Genomic DNA, 11,062 nt, shown 5'->3' on the forward strand with positions numbered 1-11,062 from the left:
AATGAGTCTTCCTCCAATCCTGATGCCACCTTTTTCTTCATATAACCCAGCTTCTCAGATTATTTGCTCAGCATACAAATTGAATAAGTATGGTGAAAGAATACAACCCTGTCTCACAACTTTCTTAATTTTAAGCCATTCAGTGTTCCCATGTTCTGTTCAAACAACTGCTTCTTGGTCCATGTACAGATTCCTCATGAGTACAATTAAGTGTTCCAGAATACTCATATTTTGCAATGTTGTCCATAGCTTGTCATGATCCACACAATCGAAGGCCTTTGCACAGGTAATAAAGCATAGGTAAACATCGTTCTGGTGTTCTCTCCTTTCAGCCAAGATCCATCGGACATCAGCGCAATGATATCCCTCATTCCACGTCCTCTTCTGAATCCGTTTTGAACCTCTGGAAGTTCTCTGTCAACATACGCTTGCACTCATTTCTGTATTACCTTTAGTAAAACTTTATTCGCATGGGATATCAAAGATACTGTCCGATAATTTCCACATTCCGTTGGATCACCTTTTTTTGGAATGGGCAAAAAATACAGATGTCTTCCAATCAATTGGCCAGATAGTTTTCTTCCAAATTTCTAGGAATAGATGAGTGAGTGCCTCCAGTGCCTCCTCACTTTGCTGAAAGATTTCAATTTTTATTCCATCAATTACTGGTGCCTTCTTCTTCTCCAATTCCTTCAATATACACCTTGGACTTCTTCCTTCAGTATCATTAACTCTTGATCATATGCTATTTCTTGAAATGGGTGAACATCAACCATTTCCTTTTGGTACCGAGACTCTTCATATTCCTTTCATTTTCTTTTGATATTTTTGGAACAGACCATCAACTGCTCATATGCAAATTCAAACTGAAACTGAAGAAAATGAAAACAAGTCCACAAGAGCCAAAATATGACCTTAAATATATCCCACCTGAATTTAGACATCATGTGAAGAACAGATTTGATACATTAAACACTAAAGACCAAAGACCAGAAGAGTTGCAGGATGATATCAAGAATATCATACATCTAGAAAGCAAACGTCATTAAGAAGACAAGAAAGAAGTAAAAGATCAAAGTGGATGTCTGAAGAGACACTGAAATTTGCTCTCCAGCATAGAGAGGCTAAAGCAAATGGAAGAAATGAGGAGGTACAAAAGCTGAACAGAACTTTCAAAAGTCACCTGGAGAAGACAAAGGCAAATATTAAAACAAAACGTGGAAAGATCTGGAGTTAGAAAACCAGAAGGGAAGAAAACACTCAGCATTTCTCAAGCTGGGAGAGCTGAAGAAAAAACATCAAGCCTAGACTTTCGTTATTGAAGGATTCTCTGGACAAACTATTTATTCCATTACAATGATTATAATCCCCTCCATGTACCATCAGTTGACAAATTTCTCTCTATTCATTTTAGCTTTATTTTTTTAACACTCAGGAGTATATAATAGTTGAAACTACCAAAGGGCACATTCTGCAAGCCTGCCTCCTAGTCACCAGCCCTCAGACCCTTTAATTCCATGAAGCTAGAGTTCTCAGCAGCTCCTTTTCTCCATGTCCCCATCTCTGCCTCCATCTCTAGTGTCGCTGTTTCTCTGGATGTTGTTGTTAAGTGCCATAGAGTCGGTTCCAACCCATAGCAACCCTCTATAGGGTTTCTCTGGATAGGGTCCCACATTCTGCTTGTGCTCTTCTCCCTTTATGGTTCTAGCATCCTTTGTTTTTGGACTGTAAGATTAACTATTCCCCTGTTTTTGTTAAAAAAAACTTCTACCTTTACAGTTGTGACAGTCACAAATAGTCATGATAACAATTACTCACTATTGAATCATTACAATCTTATCCCCATCTCTTTTTACTAGACTCATCTATACAAGATGAAAACAATTCAGTGGGGACTCTATCTTTCCCCACACAGTTTTAAACTATACTCCCTCTTGAAACTTTGTAAGCCAGTCACTTCATGCCTTTAACACTCTCTCATTTTAGGCAGCCAATGTCTAAGTTGCCGATCCCTATCTACAGGGGATAACATTGATACTTGATGTGAACACTCCCTCCCTCTCAGTTGGTATTTTGAGCTACTACATCCATGAGTATAAGTCAAGTTCATCAAATTGTAGTAATTTACCCTTGTTTCCTTTATCAAAAATTGTTTTCTTTATCTTCCTCTAGTTGAGGAGCTCTGGTAGCGTAGTGGTTACGAATCAGGCTGCGAACCTTAAGGTCAGCGGTTCGAAACTACCAGTTGCTCTGCGGGAGAAAGATGAGGCTTTCTACTCCCGTAAAGATTTACACCGTCAGAAACCCTGTACAGGGTCGCTATGGGTCGGAACCGACTCGACAGCACATAACAACAACATAACAAGTCGAGTTCTGATTATCAACCCATTGAGGCTAGGTCAAATGGGTACTATCTGAAAGTCTGGGTGTTCTTGTGTCTCCCCTCACTTCATATCAGCTAAACACTTCACTCTCAGCTCTACCCCTCTGTGGCTATGTCCTTGTCCATGGGCTCAGATGTCCCCAGGTCTCACCACACTTTGGACCAAACAGTCCTTCCTCTTCTCACTCTCATCACCAGGTCAATTGCAGTCTATGGAATGTGGTTGAACTCAGCCCATTTCTGCCTTTCCCCCTGTTCCACTCACCAGTAGACCAATGTGGTCATCAGCAAGCTTACATGCCCGCTCATATGTTCCCTTTGAGTTTCAGTCTTAAAGGGGGCTTTGTCTTGAAGGGACCTGATTGTTTGCCTTGATGGCCTCCCAGCGAACAACTTGCTTATTCTTGTAGTAGCCAATCATACTGCCATTATTGTTTGGGGTTTTTCCTGCTGATCTTTCTTTGAAGATGTATCTTCTGTCTCTCTAGCTGTTCCGGGCTGGTTGGATTATCCTTTCTAGTGGGACTATCCCACCTCAGAATGTTCTGGATGGAGAAAAATGAAGTTTTTCCAGAGTGTCAATAGTGTGGGTAGAGATATGCAGATATTCATTGTCCTGAGAGATCACAACACCCTTGGATAGCAGCCCTTTGTGTTAAATCTGAAGTTAAAGCTTCAGCTCTGCAGTGACCATCTCACTGTATGGACCAATGTTGATTGTTGAATCCTTTTTCCTGATAGTGTTCTAATACTGGCCTTTGAGAACCCCAGAAAACTATAAGTATCAACTTTTATATGATGCTTCACTTTTGAACTTTTTATTGTTTGGTGATTGAGGATGTTTCCATTTCATACTCTGCCATTTACACTGAGGCTCATAGTGATGAATCCATGTCTCATCACCATTAACTATTTCTTAAAGAAACTTTTACCTTCCTTAAAGTATGGGTCCAACTTTTGTTAGCTTCTGTTTATGCTCTTCTGTGACTTATTTCATTGCCCATCTCGGACAAACTTTTCCCAATCCAAATTGGTCATGGATTATTTCACAGGCATTTCCATGGCTCATTTGCAAACGATTTTCCACATAATACACTGTCATTTGTCTATTGTATAGAATTATTTCACATGCACACTCAATGTGTCATCAACTGTAGACATGGATGGGCATTTTAATGTACCTGGAGTGAGAATAATTTTTGACTCACCCTCACAGATATATAAATAAAGATGTAAATATAAATAGTGGTAGCTATATTTGTATCTGTACCTGTATATATCTATATCTATATTTTTTAACTCCCACACTCAGAAGCTATACTTTCAATCCTGTTTTCTCTGTGATATGCTCTAATATATTATTGCTTATATTCCATCTTTCAGGAGAAAGAGTTCACACATATGATTGTAGGGAAATGAGGTGGGCTGGAGGAGAAAATGAGCTCTCTAAATTAAAGATACAAAGGTGACTTTTGGTGTGGCGCTGTGGACTAATGTGTCAGACTGCAAAGTCGTTTAAACTTCAAGGTCTGTGGTTCCAGATCACCAGCTGCACCAGGGTTGCTATGGGTTGGAATCGACTCTATGGCACTTAACAACAACAACAATGAATTTAGATCTGTGGTCACTTATGTGGCTTCAGGAGAAATTTTTGCAGTCTTTCATAGATAGATATGGAAAATCAGAATGGTTTGTGTGTGTCTATGTGTGTGCTGGTGATCTAATACATGAAAACAGCTATAATTATAGTGCTCTGTAGATGCACATGATTCGATGGACAAAATTTATAAAACAATTGGACAACGAACTGACATCAATCTTAACAGTATAAAATATCTATTACCTATAGTATGTCCAGAATCAATCTTTGCGAGGCATGATTGTGTTTGACCTGAGATCTGTCAAGTATATTTTCTTCCAAGAAGTCCCTGGGGTTTCCAAGCACAGTCCCTGCTGGGGATACATTATAGGCTCCAAAATGAACAGAATGTTAAAAACTAACAAGATTTTTTAGAGTCTTTTCTTGGCAAATTTGACAACAATTAGTGTCTATTAAGTTTTTAATAATCACATAGCAAATGAAAAAAGGATATGATATTCACCTATATACATTTGACATTTAGCAATAAAGATTTTAGACATAAATTCTGATTTAAAAATAAATAAATGTTTAGCTGACAGAGAGATGGATGGAAATTTCCTTTTAATTAGTACTTATTAGTCCACCTGAATAAACCAGACTGAATCTGGGATCTAAATACATATTGTAAGGAATCCAAAGACAAATGTTTGCTCCTAATTGTCTCTATTCTATACATGTCTCTTATCTCTTCTCCACCTAGCTCCAGCCACCAAACATCTTGTTTGTAACAGTACAATATCCTATCATATAGTCTGAATTTGGAATCCTATGCAGGTGATGCAGGCTAATGCACTGGACCACAAGGTCAGTCTGAGCTACAAGGTTGGTGGTTCAAACTCATAAACCACCCCTCAGATGGAACTAATTCAACAACACTTAACAGCAACAAGTCTGTTTTCAATCTACTGATGTTCCAACTTTCTTGAGTATCCTGAATATTGCCAAAATTAAAAAAAAAACAAAAAACATTTGGCCATGTAACCCAGGATCACATATTTTAATTCTGGCTATACTTAGGATACTCAAGAAAGTTGCATATAAAAGCACATTATCACAAGTGTGCTTTTATTAGTTTGTATGATTATTCGATTAATACTCCAGGAAATTAAAGAATTGGTAAGTGTAGGGAACATCACTTATTAGTCACTGTGGTGTTTCCAGGGTCAGTAGAGCACTTGGCATATACCAGGTACATAAGAAATAGCACTTCAATGACTGAATGGAGGAATAAATGAATAATATACTCACTATTTTCCTCATCTCCAGTGTCTGATAATATATGGTTTACAGCACAAATAAACAAAAAGTACTACATATAAGATATAGTCAGGAAATTATAGTCTCGTGTAGCTTTGAATAAACATATTGGAATTAGCTGGGGACAGTTAAGCCCATGTGGTTTATACAAGCTAACAAACATACAAAAGTACATGTTTAGGTGTAAATAAAAAAGCATAATTTCATAAAAAAAGCAACTTAAACTGATTTATACCAGTGTGGTGTCAAATTATTACAAATATAATGCTTGGAAGATATAACTTCATCTTCAAATATGAAATAAAAATAAAAACATTGAGCATTTTAGCTCCAAAAGGGATCTAATCTTATTTATAAATAAACACATAAAAGGATCCCATTAACATTGAAAGCTAGCACTTTTTCATTGTTATTGTCATATGCCTTCAAGTCAATTTCAATACATAGCAATTCTAGAGTACAGCACAGAATTATGCATAAGGAGTCTTAGGCTGAAATCTTTGCCTGGTCTTTTACTCCTGCAGATAGGCTGGTAGGTTCAAAGTGTCAACCTTTCAGCTAGCAGGTAAGTGCTTAATCATTGCAAAACCAAAGTTCCTTGTAATCACAGCAGCTATATGTTAACAACCTACAACATTTTCTAACTATGAATGTTAAAATGAGCATTTTCAGTAGCAAGCTAAGACCAGCAACTAATGTAAAAATTTCAGCATTAAAGTACTTTCAGTTTAGTATCTTATCACAGAATATGTGCCCTCTCCCATCTATGGAATATATACCACGAAAACCACCACCACAACCACTACCACCAGATGCTGTCAAGTTAATTCTGACTCATGACAATCACTGCATGTCAGAGTATACAGCTATGGTCCCTCAGGTTTTTGATGACTGTGGTCTTTTGAAATTAAATTTCCAGGACTTTCTTTCAAGAAGGCTTTATTGTTGATATGTACTGTAGAGTTGGTTCCTACTCATAGTAACACTGTATAGGATTTCCAAGGAGTAGCTGGTTGGTTTGAACTGCCGACTTTGTGGGCAGTAGTCCAGTGCTTATTGCACAGTACCATGAATCCTTTTTGGTGAATTCAAATGTTTCAGTTACTAGCCAGGTACTTAAGAGTTGGTGCCATCCTGGAATTATTTATTTAATTAATTTTGTTAATTTTTATAAAAATCCATTTAATTCAATAAAGATAAATCTTCATGATCAACACTGGGGTAAATGGAATCAGGGCAAAGTAAATTTAGGACATTAAATTATATCATATATCATGCAGCAGAAGCAACTGTTATACTGAGAAAAGATAAAAAAATTTCAGAGACCTGAATTCTAACCATTAGATAATTTGCTATTAATAAGAAAACTATCTAATGCTTAACAAAGTTATAAAATCTCCTGGGATTGAATTTTCTCATCTATAAAACAAAGATAATATGAATTAATATCTACAACTTCTTGTAACTATTATAATGCTAGCTTAAATTTTGAATATGATGCTGCAAAGATGATCAATACCATTAATTGTTAAGGATGTGCAAATCAAAACAACTTCATACCCACTCAGAGGGCTATTATCAGAAATTGAAAATAACAAGTAAAGATGTAGACATTCTGGAATCCTCATACATTACTAGAGGGAATAAAAAATTGTATAGTCACTGTGGAGAGCAGTTGGCAGTTCCTCAGTAAGTTCAACATAGAATTACTATATGTCCCAGAAATTATACTCATAGATAAAGAACTGAAAATAGGTACTCAAAGAAATATTTGTATATTAATGCAAACAGCAGCGCTATTCACAAGAGCCAAGAGGTGAAAGTAACCCCAATGTCTAGCCACAGATAAATGGATAAATAAAATGTGGTATATACATACAATGGATTATTACTCAATCTAAAAAAATTAAAATAAAAGGATCTAAAAAAATAATATGAGGGGTGCTTCAAAACATTTGTGAAAATTTTTCATTATATTTCAATTCCATAATTCAATAAACTTTTTGAAGTCCCCCTAATGTGTGTTATACATTTAATATAATGCTAGTTAAAAGAAGGCAGACACAAAATGTCAAATAATTTGTGAGTCCATTTACATGAAATATCTAAATGCTGTGGTTAAGTGCCATTAAGTCTGTTCCAACTCATAGCAAGCCTATATAGAATTTCTGAGGAGCAGCTGGTGGATTTGAACAGCTGATATTGCAGTTTGCAATCAAATGCTTATTCTAAAGTGCCACAACAGGTAAACTCCTGAAGACAGAACCAGAATGGTAATTTGCAAGGACTTGGAAAAAGGGCCAAAGGCAGTGATTGTAGAAAGGACATAAGGTTTACTTGCTAGGTGAAGAGTATGTTTTAAAATAAGAGAAAGTTTGTGATTGTGATAAAACTAGATGCCATTTGATTATACATGTTAAAGTACTTCGTTTTATGTTATATGACTATCATCTAATTTTAAATGATTAAATAAAGACTTCCTAAGTGATTTAGAAAAAGAGCTCAGAAAATCCTTTCCATAAACTGAAAGAGTGAAACAGATAAAATTGTCAAACCTGAGGAATAACTTCCAGTATACAAAAAAATGTGTAATCAGAGTCCTAGGAGGAGAGAAGTGAAGAAAAAGGAGCTGAAAAACATTTAAAGAAAAATGGTCAAACCTTTCCTAAACCTGATGAAACGAATGAGCACACTGAAGTTCAACAAATTCCAAGTAGGATAAACAAAAGATATGTCTATCTATATTCTTACTATTCAAGCTATGAAACTCAAAATGAAGAAACAAAAATCTTGAAAGCAGCTAGAGAAAAAGAACCCATCTTAGACAAAGAACCTACAAGAAAATAGCAAGAATATAAAAGCAGATTTTAACTTCATTAAGAACCCTAAAACCAAACTCATTGCCATTGAGTTGATTTATCTCATAGTGGTTCTACGTGACAGAGTAGAACTGTCCCATAGTGTTCTGAACAGTGTAATCTTTGAGGAAGCACACTATCACACTTTTCTCTTATGAATTTGTGGCCAAGCACTTAACCATTGTAACACCAAGTGTCCTTAAATTTAATATATAGGACATAATGAAGAGCAGACGGAAAGGTAAATAAATAGTACCTGAGATTTAAAATCTCATGAGCGGTGATCCAAGGTACAACTATTGATCTCTGTGGAAGAAGGAAGAGTAACGAGAGTTGAAGATGTGTGGAATCAATTAGTTCAGCATACTAATGGGAAATGTGAACATTAATTTGTCTACACCACTCTGAGAGCAGAAGAACTAAATGGTGACTGGCTACACTACCAACTCCTCTGAAAGGAGGATCACATAAAGAGGGTCCCAGATAGAGTGGGAGGAACTGTGGAAAAAACTCTAAATTGTTAAAAAAAAAAAAAAGAAAGAAAGAAAGAAAGAAAAGACTGGGCTTACAGGTTAGAAAGACACTTTGAAGAACCTGAAACTGTAGCACTCAACCACATTTCAGGTCAAGAACAGAACACACACTCTGGGTCCAATATTCAGCCAATCAGTAGATAGGTTTTTGTTGTTGTTAAGTACCTTGGAGTTGGTTCCAACTCATAGTGACCCTGCATAGAGTTTCCAAGGCTGAAATCTTTACAGGAGCAGAAAGCCTCATTTTTCTCCCACAAATGGCTGGTAGTTTCGAACTGATGACCTTGCAGCTTGCAGCCCAATTTGTAACCACTATGCTACCACAGCTCCTTGTAGATAGGTATATCAGGGGACAATAACACTAGCAAGGCATGTTCAACATGATCAATCATTCAAAATAAAAAAGGCAACGTTTACCTAAAGACACAGTTGAGAAGGATTGAGAAAGTGGGTAGAACGGAACTAGAAAGCACAGGGAGGAAGTGAGATAACTATTTTTGCATGGAGGGGATTACAAACATCGAGATGAAACAAAGTGTATAACTTGTTGAATGTCAAACTGATGATCTTGTCTGTAAACCTTCACTCAAGATACAATAAAAAGTTTTGTGTGTTTTTTAAGTGAGTTTGTAAGAAAAATAAATATTTCCATTTTTTTCTCTAAGCTGCTTTTAAAAGACATGTTGTTGCTATTGTTAAGTGCAGCTGAATAAGCTCTGACTCATAGGGGCCCTGTACAGAGTTTCTGTGGAATAACTGGTGGGTTTGAACCACAGGTTTTGTTGTTAGCAGTTCAGTACTTACCCTAGAGCAGCACAGCGGGACTCTTTAAAAGTCATAAGATAATATAAATTAAAAAACAAAATATTGCTCTGTTGTGTATATAGCATATAACACATAGCTTTAGTATATATTATAATGATATAGTATATGTTAATTATCCGCACAAGGGGGAAGACAAAGGGCCTATACTAAAGCAGCATTTGTATACTTAATATAAGAATTAATAGTTAATCTGAATTGCTGTTGTTGTTGTTAAGTGCCGTTGAGTCGATTCCAACCTATAATGACTCTCTATAGGGTTTCCAAGGAGCGACTGGTGAGATTGAACTGCCAATCTTGCAATTCAAACAGCTTTGCAGTCTGGCACATTAACCCACAGAACCACACCAGGACTGTGATAATGTAAGAAACAATCTCTAAATAACTAATGGTAAAATAACTGTGTGTGTGTGTAAGTTATAAAAGAAGACAATAAACTAGTACATTAGAAAATCTGTACTTATTAGAAAAGAAGGCACAAAAAGATGAAAAGAACAAAATGAGCATAAAACATATACAAACAAATGTAAAAGTGAAAAATGCTAATCCAAGCATTTGATAAACTACTAAACCCACTGCCATGGAGTGGATTCTAAAGCATAAACCCCTTTATAGGGGGATCCGAGACTGAAAATCTTTTAATGGAGCACACAGCCTCATCGGTCTTCTGAAGAGCAGCTGGTGAGTTTGAACCACCAACTTTAAGATTAGCAGCCCAATGCTTACCCCACAGTGCCACCATGTTCCTTAACAATATAATGACTGTATTAAATGCAAATGAATCAAACATTCCAATTAAAAAACCCAACAGATTGCAAAACTGGATTAAAGAAAACATGATTTAATTATATACTATCTACAAAACATAGTTTACATTTAAAGATGTGAATAGGTTGAAGGTAATAAGGATTAAAATACACACTAAGTAGTAATAAGAGAGCTAGAAAGGTTATAATAACATCAAACAAAAGAGACTTTAAGATAAAAATATTACTAACAGCAAAGAGGGTCACTAGAAAATGATTATCAATATCTGTGCATACAGCAACAAAAAAACCCATATGAATGAAGAAAAATCTGGCAAAATTGAAAGGAGAAAAAGATGCTTTTGGAAGCTATTCTAAGCTTTTTTTTTATTGGCCCAAAACCTGTACCCTTGTTCTAGTCATGCTTTATAAGTAATAAAACACATACACACACACATGACTTCAGCTACATCAATATATAAAAAAGTTCTGTTGTGTACATATAATGTAAGCTCTCTTAGTGAGAATCTTTGCCTGAGATAGGAATCTTGGCATGGTCCTGTGTGATAAACTTTGGACTGCTAACTGCAAGGGCAATGATTCAAACCTACCAGCTGTTTCTCAGAAACTCTATACAGGGTTACTATGAGTCAGAAACGACTTGAAGATGCATAATAACAACAAAATGCTTGAAAAAACAACATCCAGTGGTTCAAAGTATCTGGAATAAGACAGAAACATGGCTTTGTTGCCTTCCACCATATGACTCTGATAACTAAAGCTCAAAATTCCATGTCATCATCCAAGTGCAGACTGCGAAT

This window comes from Chrysochloris asiatica, unplaced genomic scaffold (assembly GCF_000296735.1).
Source record: "Chrysochloris asiatica unplaced genomic scaffold, ChrAsi1.0 scaffold00098, whole genome shotgun sequence".
In the NCBI taxonomy this organism is placed as follows: domain Eukaryota; kingdom Metazoa; phylum Chordata; class Mammalia; order Afrosoricida; family Chrysochloridae; genus Chrysochloris; species Chrysochloris asiatica.